We start from the raw sequence: 9,907 nt of genomic DNA on the forward strand, positions 1-9,907 counted from the left end.
GAACATGCAGCCGATACTGCAGAGGGACACGCCCACGTCATCCCAGGTAGTTTCGTAGAGAGAGATACGCGATGCCAGTTATAGTTTGATTTCGGATGAAGGACGGAGAAAGTTCCCTCTATCTGGGTCCCATGCGGTGTGCTCCTAAACACGTGGGGTCTGTTGGGAGGGGATGGGCACGTGGACGGGCTCCACCGCTGGTGATGCCCCCTGAGTCCCCGAACGCAGCCCACCTGGGTGGGGTGGGGGTGACCCCAGAGTGACAGGAGCCAGGGGGAGGGAAGAGCACTCAGATGATCCATGAGAACATGGTCCTGCGGCTCCTGTGTCCCTGGAAGATTCTGAGTGTGTGGGAACAAGCCGTAGCCCGCGGTTCGGGGGTGAGTGTGGCGGAGAAGCGGGTGTTCAGCGTGCAGAGGCCTGGCGCGTGTTTGCGTGTTTCAGTGCTGACGGGGATCCAGGAGAGCAGGCGGGGCCGCAGGGGAGGGGCGGTGTGGGAGTGCAGCTTCAGGGAGATGAACAATTCTGTGTGGGAGGAAAGAGGTAGAGGTGGGTGGGAGCTTGTGCGTTGGTGAACACGTGGAGATCTGGGGAGTGTGGTGTGCCGGGATCAGGCGGGGAAGCCGCGGGCCCTGTCCCCTTCCCTTGCCCTGTGCAGCTGTCTCATCTGTCTCTTCCTGAGTTGTAGCCTTTATGATAAAACAGTAATCTAGATGTTTGAAGTCAATTCAGTGAGTCATATTATTTATATTTTATTTCTGCTGCCTCAATAAGTACACTGGAAGGCACTGCACATGCAGAAGTAGCAGCTTGTGCTGTGACACAAGTAACCAGCGTTTCTGATGCATATCTCAATTTTCTTACTTGCATTGTGTAATCAAAAGAAGGAGATGTTTCTATCGTGTAATTAACAGTCACGATTATTGCAGACACAGAAATGGAAACTATTATGGATGCTATTGCTGACAGCCTCTTCTACTTTTTTGTCACACTGGGTCCTGTTCCTACAAGGGGTGTGGAGGGGAACGGCAGCAGAAAAGGTCTCAGGGAATCTAGATGAGAACTCGGGCTGTGTGTGAGACATCCATGGAACGGTGTCCTTGCAGGGACACAACTGGAGCCGGCCTGTTCAGCCTCCCAAGACCTTGCTCCGCCCTCTTGATGGGGACACAGATTTGACAGCTCCTTTACACCAGCCCTGGTGCATGATGGACTGGATTTCCGCATAAACAGAGTTAATCTGGAAGAATCGTTAGGAGCGGAAACTTTTCCAGCCGGTGCTAGACCAGGGAGAAAAAACAAGAAGTCTTGCGATTTAACTCGAGTTGATGAATTCTGGCAGCAACACAAAGGAAGTCCGTTGGCAGAAGTTGTGGAATCAGTTTAGCGAGAAGCAGAATCTTACAGAGCACAGGAAACGAGGTCAAATGACTTAAAAGCCTTATGGGCCTGGAGGGGACAATGAAGCAGTCATGAGTGTGCTTTCTGAGAATCCGTCTGGGCTACGTCAGCCGTTGGTTCTTTGCCAAACTCCTTGGAAAACAGACTTCCTGATCTGCATTCAGACGTTGCCACTGCTGTCTGAAAACATATGAAGGCAAGAACACTGGGCATATGTTTTGAACGTGAAGAAAAAACACGGAGCAAAGCTACTCTGGATAGATCTATTGTACATGCAATCAGACCATGATGCAGAAACTCCCAGAGGTCCAAGTGCTGCTGCTTCCCTGCCCTGTGGAGGCCCAGCAGGCAGCTTCCGAAGCCGACGTGGGGCGATACAGAAAGCTTCAAGTGATGTCGCATGAAACCTCAACCCCGATAACGTAGACAGAGGCTTTGGCTCCCGCCCCCTGGGGCATTATTGCCACCCAGGTGAAGGGCCTCTTGTCCCGAGTCATGAAGACAGGGGACAGCTGGGTGGTGGGGGGAAGGGCAGCTAGAGGACAAACAACGAAATCTAGGCTTCTCTAGGCAGGGATGAATGAGGCCCTGAGGCAGGACTGTAGGTGCTGGACCCCAAATACTATTTGGCAGTGGCAGCTCAGCTCCGGAGAACAAAAGTCTGTTCCAAGAGGCAACTGCTTCTGTGTTGGGAGAAGGCAGCTACACCGAATACCAGAATCTTGTTGACCCCAGAAAGGGGAAACCAGGCAAACACATTTTATATGACTGCAGTGAACATCTTAATGCTCTCATAAAATTTCACAACTGTCACAATTTGGACAACAAAAAGTGGCTGGAGTGTCACCACGGGGAGGAGCTCCCAGGTAAGGCTGTCATCCCCTCCCTGAACCTGGATCCCTTCCCACTTAGCTGGTCAGCTACAGCTCTGGGGGGCGAGGTCACCCTGTGCACGCCCCCTCCTCCAGGAGGTGCTCTGTGGCCCTCCTGGCAGTGACCTTTGGATTCTGATTCAGCTTTAATGAGTCCTCCTAACAGCGTGCGGTGATGTGTCAAAATTACTTTCTCCACCTGACGCGGAAGGTTTGATCTTTGATTCCTCCTTATCCCCAGGACACCTGCGGGCACGGCGATGTCTTGATTCATCTGTGATTTAACACGGGGATCTCCCAGTGTGGGGAGTTGCATTCTGTGTCACACGTACAACAGTGCAGGCCACACCCTGGCCAAGTAGGACCAGAGTCAGAGCTGTGTTCTAAGGAGCTGTCACTGGGGACGCCTGGGGGCAGGTGCGTCCCATCTTGGGGACCTGTGCTCAAGGTCCGTCCACAGTGAAACAGCAGCGGCACATTGACTGTGACTGCACGTCTGCAGTTGGGCGTCTGTCATTCATTTCCTCCCTGCTTTGCTGTGGGACACCACCTCTTCCCTTCGTTGGTTCTCACGACAGCTTTGGAGTTGGTTTCTCCTTGACCCAAGGGTTTGACCACCAGATCTTCACAGTCTTCAGGAGACAGAGGAAGCAGCAACTTGGGGCCAAAAGATTTCCTAAGTCAGAGCCACCTGGGCAGTGACGTACACGCCGAGTCCCTCGCTGGGCTCTTGGGACAGATAAAGCCAAGCGTGTAGCATTCCCCAAGTCTGAACACACCGCACGTGGGCCGGGATGGGGGAAGGCCACTGTCGCTATGGCTGTTTCTCTCTCAGGTGTCTCTCCTCCTCCCGGATCAGGGCCGCTGGTCACCTGCCCGAGGAGCCCCTTTCTCACCTGGGCCAGGTGCTCTCGGCAGTCAGTGCTCCTGGGCAACCTCTCTGTCTCAGCAGCCTGGGAGACCTGCGAAAGTGTCCACAGAAAGATGATGAATACGGGAACGTTCTCGGAGTTTACCCCGCCTCCCCAGGTGCAGACTTGCTTATGTTCGCAGGGGCTCCTGGCACCTCTCTGGAGAGACCAGTGTAGACGGCCCGGTGGTAGAGATGGTATCAATGGCCTAACTTGGGAGCATAGTCCACCCCCTTCTTGGCCTCACTCCGCTCTCTCCCTCCTCCACCTGCACCTGCCTCTCCAGGGCTCCTTGCTGGGAACTCCCAGGAGGGCCCCCCACAGTACTGGCTGGGATGGCCCACTGTCTACGCCCACACAGTCTGCACCAGGACAGGTGGGGTGGGGGGCTGGGTGTGAGACGCTGGAGGGAGCGCCCTGGGGTGGGGTCTCTGTGAGGTGGTCGGGAGATTCCCGGCACAACTTGGTCTGCTAGAGGGTCTGATGATTCTCTGCCCTTACAGTCATGAGTCCATGCACGTCTCCATCTCCGGGTGACTGTCCGTGCTCTGCTCTCAGCACTCGCAAAGGATGAATGGCTTTGTCCAGTGTTTATTCAAGTGCAGTAACGTTTGACCCCACCCAGCACGAGCGGCAGGACGCCAGCTGCAGAGACGGTCCCCTGGCAGGTCTGATTATCATGCCTGATGCCCAGTCACTGCCCATCAGAACAACACGCTGACATCCCGAGCCCAGCTCAGCTCTGAGCACTCAGTGCGCTGTGGGGACGCAGGGCCCTGGATGTGTCCTCGGGGACGCCACACAGGGTTGGAGGCCGCTTTCCTCAGCGAGGGATTCCTGCCGAGCGCGTCAAGTGCGGCAAACGTTGAGAAACGAAGCCGGTTCAGCTCTGCCCCCCGTGTTCTGGCAGGCTTGCTCGGGGCTCCCTGTACCGGGTCCATCGGACACGGAATCGGCCCGAGAGTAGTCACTGCATGTAAACTATGGCATTTGAGAGGATCAGACAGCGACAGGCACTCGTCCACGGGGTGTGGGTGGAACCCCAGGACCTCTCGACAGGGTCGGCTCACGAAGCAGGTTTCCTGAGAAATGTCGGAGGCGGCCTCTCCTCACATGCACTTTTAATCCTGACGTTTTACGTTTGTCTTATCCAGGAATTCTTTCTCTCAGAGGAGGGTGACACACACAGACGGGTCCCCACTCAGGTGTTGTTTATCACTGTCAGCACCAGCGGCCGCTTCTCCTCTGTCGTCCTCTGTTCTAGCCCATCGCTGGAACGTCTTCACACGTTTCGGCCCCGCCACGTGCTCTGTGTCCTTCCCCCTGCGCCTCCCTGGGCTCTGCTCCGAGACGACCTTGTGCTCCTGTCCCTGGGAGGGGCCGTGGCTTCGCGGAGAGCTGTGCAGAGTCTGGAGTCAGCCGGCCAGTGGGGGGCCCGTGCCGCCCCCGCGGTGTGGCCTGGGTGACGTCACTCCATGTCTCTTAGCTCCGTCTCCTCGTCTGTGAACTTGGGAGTTTAAAGAGGGCGTGTCACACAGAGGACGAGGGACGAGGCGTATACGTATGGAGTCAGCACTGAGCCTGAAACGTTAGCTATCTCTGTGGTCATTTGTACAATTGTCTGACTCTTCTGCTTTGCAGATTTCTTTTTTCCCCCAGGAGACATTGCTACTCCACAGGATTTCTCTGCTTGCTCCTGGCTATTTGTAAACACCTAAGGTGACTGACATTAGAACCGAAACAAAGGGAGACAGACGGGGCAGTCCCTGCTGAACAATCACAGTCCCCGTATCTCAGGCATCTATTTGTGCCAAACACCGCGTCCACTTGCGACCTTAATCCGCGCAACATCCCGCCGAGACAAGTACTGTGGTTGTGTCTGTTTTGCAGATGAAGGAAATGAGGTCAGAAGGTTGAAATCACGTGTCCAAGTCCCGTGGCTGGAAGGGGCAGAGCCCGTATTCGTACGAGAGATGGGGGCCTGAAGTCTGCGCTTCTTCTCTGTGCCGTGTTTTCTGTCTGCTCCGTTCATAATTCAGAAGTCCTCGGCCCTCGGTGTTCTGTAGCACGGTACAAACCAAACGGCAGGAAAGCTTTTACTCTGGTTCACGGTTTGCTGTACGCCAGCCTGGGTCAAAGATGTGTTCGGTTCCTCGGTTTCCCTTTTTGAGCTGAATGGTTGGTTACTGGCCGGTTCATAGCGACCTGCCGTGTTCTTGGCTGTGAGCCGAGTTCATAGCCGAGTCTGAAAAGGATGCTCACGTGTGTTACTACGATGCATTTTCTCCCACGTGAGCTCTATAATCTCTGTCTCTCTAGAAATTTGTTCCTTCGTATTCTCCATATTTTCGGCTAGAAGCTTTAATGTGATGATCAGAGTTGTTCTAAATTCACTGACAGCTTTCCAACATCTGGGTCACATCTGAGTCTGGTTGTATCGATTGCTCTGTCTCTTGACCGTGGGCTTTCCCCCTGGTCTTTTCTTGTGTCTTGTACTTTTTAGTTGAAGGTTGGCCATGGGAATGGACAATGGAAACGGAGAGAATAATATTTTCACCTGGAAATGTGCACGCCTCTTGTTTAGCGAGGGCCTCTCTTGGCGGCTGTGGGGGTTGGGGGAGGGCGAGTGAATCTAGCAGGAGTTGAGCTGAATTGGATGTTGCTGTTTCGTGGTTCCCATCAGTGTGCCACAGCCATCAGGTTCTTCTAGTGCTACCTTGTGCCTCTGGTGGGGATGAAGGTGCTGGGGATTTCTCTCAGTGTCCGTGCTCCAGCCTCAGCGTTAGGCCATACCTGTGAGCCTGTGCCTCAGGCAGGGTCTCTTTGCACACTGGCCCCTCTCCCGGGTCCTCTGCTGTGACTTGTACTCAGTGCCGGCTGACCTCTCGATGGGGGATGGGGCTTCTCTGCTGTCCTGGGTAGTGTCAGGATCAGGTAGGCTCTGTGTCACTAGGTCTCCACCGAGGCTTTCCCGGTGATCCTGGCCCCCCAGTGCCAGCCACATGCTCCCGTGTCACGGAAAAAAAAATTTTTAACATTTATTCATTTTTGAGAGACAGAGACAGAGCATGAGCTGGGAAGGGGCAGAGAGAGGGAGACACAGAGTCGGAAGCAGGCTCCAGGCTCTGAGCTGTTTGTCAGCACAGAGCCCGACGCAGGACTCGAACTCACGAACTGCACGATCATGACCTGAGCTGAAGTCAGACGCTCAACTGGCTGAGCCACCCGGGCACCCCACACTGCCTTGTCATTTTGATGTGTCTTGCGTGGGGGGTCTCCTGCCGTCTGCCGGCAGAAAGTATCTCTTGTGGTCGGGGCCCAGGGTGTTTTTACAGCTCTTCCCCAGGAGGGTGTTTCTCTGCTTCTCTGACCCCTGCCCTTGGCCACAAAGGGTCTCTCTCCACGTATGTCATGCAGGTGGCAGGTTTGGCTGGGCTCCCCGCGAAGTGTCGGGGTTTTGCTACATGGGTTGAGCCGGGGAGAAGGGCCTGGAAGGGCTTCATTCCTTTCCCACAGTGGCAAGTGTGCCCCTCTCCCGGGCCAGCACCACAGAGGGCGGCGTCCTCCAGTCTCCTGACCTTTCTCTTGGGTTCACAGCAGGGTCCTGGGGCAGCGACAGGTGGCTGTGGCCTCTCGAACTCTATGCTCACAGGCCAGCCAGCCCCTACTGAGCTTTAGAAATCCGTGGAACAGTCTAGAAGAAATGTTCTTACCTGCGCCGTGAAAGCCCTGCGTTGCTCTCACTGTGACCCGGACGAGTCAGTGGTCCGTCCCCGTGTGTCCTGGGAAGCACCTTCCTCCTTTGTGTCAGGTCAGCTGCTCTCCCTGCATCCTCTGCTCTCTGCTGGGCTCAAAGCCACGACTTTGTAGGTGACCTGGCCTTCTCTCGTTGCTAGTGTGGGAACATTGCACACTAAGCCCAGCATTGCACAGCCTAAGCGGAGTCCAGACGTGCCCCTTCTCTTTAAGGGCACGGTGCTTGTCCTCCTAGCTCGTTGTATGGACATTGATCCCATGGCCCGTGCACACTGAAGAGGAAGGGAGAGTGGCCCGCACACTGGGAGAGGCGGTTGGCATTCTGTACCGCGACGTCCCCAGATCGATACGCCTGCGGAAGAACCCTTGAAGAAGGGTTACTGATGCTGACGGCAGGCCTGGCCACCCCCGGGGTCCTCTCAGCATTTCCCTGATGCCCCACACTCAGTAACCAGTAACCCTCGAGTTCGGAGAAGTGGCACCCTTTGTCCCAGTCAGAAGCCCCACGGCGTCACTGTTCAGGCCTGGACTCTGCGTGGTGGGCACAGGCCCGGGCCGTGGGGATGGGGGCTCGGATGACCAGGTGGAGTCCTGCAGCTCCTCACAGGCTCCCGCAGGGCCCCGCAAGCCCGTGTCCCCTTCCGAGCTGCCATCTGGTTGGCGATCCTCCATCGGGCTGGACAGGTATCCCGGGAACTTCCAGCGAACCCCCGGGTCTCCCCCGGAGCTTGAAATACTCCGTAAAGCATGTGGGCGCCCCAAGAGGAGCGACTGGTCTCCGAGAGGAAGGCGTTTTCCAGAGAAAGACGAGCGAGCAGGATAGGGGACGCGCCAGTAGGTGGTGGAACAGCTTCTGGATGACCGTGGGTGTGCGCCTGCTGTTTCCCCTGCTGCGAGGAGAGCGTCCAGACTGTGCGCCAGGACCCACGAGGTGCGCCTGACCTGGCCCACTGCCCTCTGCGCCCGACCCGGTGGGGCCGAGCCTGCCTCTCCCACCATCCATGCCGCGCGCGCTCAGGTTCTTCTGGTTGGTCTCTTTCGCGTCTGGCGGAACGTCGCATCTGCCTTCCTTCTGCCTAGAATGTTCCTTCTGATGCTCCTCCTTTCCGTCTTGGCACCAGAAGTCCCCTCACGGAGCACTTCTCGGACGCTGTGAAGGTGGCCTCCCGCGTTACTCTCCCCTTTACTCACGGCCTTCATGTCCGTCGTAGCCTCTTCCGCTGTCTGAAATCATCGCTTTGTTATGTATTTTGTTGCATGTGGTCTGATTCCCAGGCGGGAGGGACCTTGTCAGCTCCGGTCACCACTCATCAGCCCTGAGCGGACACTGCCAGGATCTCAGCACATGACTGGTGACACTCCCGTGAACGACTGAAGGAGCTGGCATCTGATGAGGAAGTTCTGTGCCAACTTCTGTCCTCCCGGGGGGGGGAGGCAGCTGCTCCCACATCAGGGCGGGGGGGGGGGGGTGGGGGCGGAGAGGAAAGGGTCAGCCCCGCCCCCGGGATTTCCCCAACCCAGCGCTGCGTCCGCCAGCCCGGCTGTGTGTCCTCCTTTTCTCTCTGTCCTCTTCCCTCCATCTGTCCTGCGCCTCCCATCCCCACCCTGCTACTCGCAGTCCTTGGCGGAGCAGCCCTTCTGCCCACCCTGAAGTCCCTGAAGGTCCCTCTAAACCCACCCTCCAGACTCCAGATGGGGTCACACCCACATCAGCCTCCTCGGCCCTGGGCAAACCCTGCTTCCTGGTTAAGAAGAAAAATTGATGCTGATCCTCCTGGGCCTTAGCGCAAATTTGATGTTTGTGAGGCTCAAAGTAACTATTTTCCCCAAAGAAGTGTGCTCTAAGTGTAGAGGCACAGAGTGCCAGGCAGTCAACTCAGGTGTGTAAAATAACTTGATTCCTTTAGAACTATAGTTTTCCTCCAGAGTCTTCACTCTGCCTAATGGCAGAAAAAGATTCGGTTCCGGGTGAATGGCATCCGTCAGGGTGTGAGATTCCTCTTCTAGACAACACAGGGCTTTCTCTGTCCTCTCTCGGGTGCCTCTAGGCGGCAGGTTGACATGGGGTCAGGGTGGGACCCTCAGTCGTCACGTCCTGTGCCGACGTCTGCTGACCACGCACGTCCCCGTTCGGGGTCTGGTCCTCATGGTCAGTGTGCCTGACCTCACGTCCCCTGACCCAGCACGTGTCCCTGGTGCCCCATCCCCTCTGTGGGACTCAGGGCGCCACACTGCCCCCCCGCTATCGGGATGTGCAAACCCAGAGGGTCTCTCCTGGGTCCTGTCTACCCTGAAGCCCCATCTGCCAGCTCTTCTCCCCCTGCCTTCGCTCTGGCTGTGCGCGGTCCCCTGAAGCCACTGCTCCCAGAATCCCAGGTGGGAAGCCAACCCAAGTCCCCTGTGTTCGGGCCTCAGATTTTGGGGTGAGGGGGTGTCTGCCGTTCTGCCTTTCAGAGCTGGTGTGGGGGAGGGTGTTGGGGGAGGGCCTCTCAGACCCTCCTCTCGTCTCCTCTTTCTTTCAGATTTCTCTTCCCCAGCCCAGAGATTGCCTTCCCCTGTTCGGGGCAGGAAACTTGAGCCTCGGGTCCAGGAGCGAGGGTGTCACAGTGGGGCCGGGTGCTCCCCGCCCAAGGTGACGCGACCTCATGTGACCCCAGCCACCAGTCACTATCTCACATGGTGACTTTGGTTATCAGGCACGAGGCGGTTTCTGTGACGAGTCGGGTGTGCACAGAATGGTGGGAGGACTGGAGATGAGGGTTGGCCACAGTCCTCACCTGGCCCCCTCTGCTGCCGCTGCCCAGTGCCGAGCAGACCCTGGATGTGGGGGGCGGGGGACTTCCATTCTCTGAGTCTGCTTGTAATTATGTGTCTGGAAATTGGACCAGCACAGCCCGTCCCCAAGCTCTGCTGTCCCAGCCCTGGCCGAGCCTCCCGCTCCTCGTGACCCGAGATGGCTCACACTCA

At 56.8% G+C, this 9,907-nt stretch overlaps 1 pseudogene; it reads left to right on the forward strand.

The window, feature by feature from the left end:
* The first annotated feature begins 308 nt into the window (after positions 1-308).
* Positions 309-9,517, forward strand: LOC124522019 (sec1 family domain-containing protein 1-like; annotated as a pseudogene).
* The last annotated feature ends 390 nt before the right edge of the window (positions 9,518-9,907 follow it).

The sequence above is a fragment of the Lynx rufus genome, unplaced genomic scaffold, assembly GCF_022079265.1.
Source record: "Lynx rufus isolate CCGP_SWC_20201006 ecotype Redwood Valley unplaced genomic scaffold, mLynRuf1.p SCAF_33, whole genome shotgun sequence".
NCBI lineage: Eukaryota > Metazoa > Chordata > Mammalia > Carnivora > Felidae > Lynx > Lynx rufus.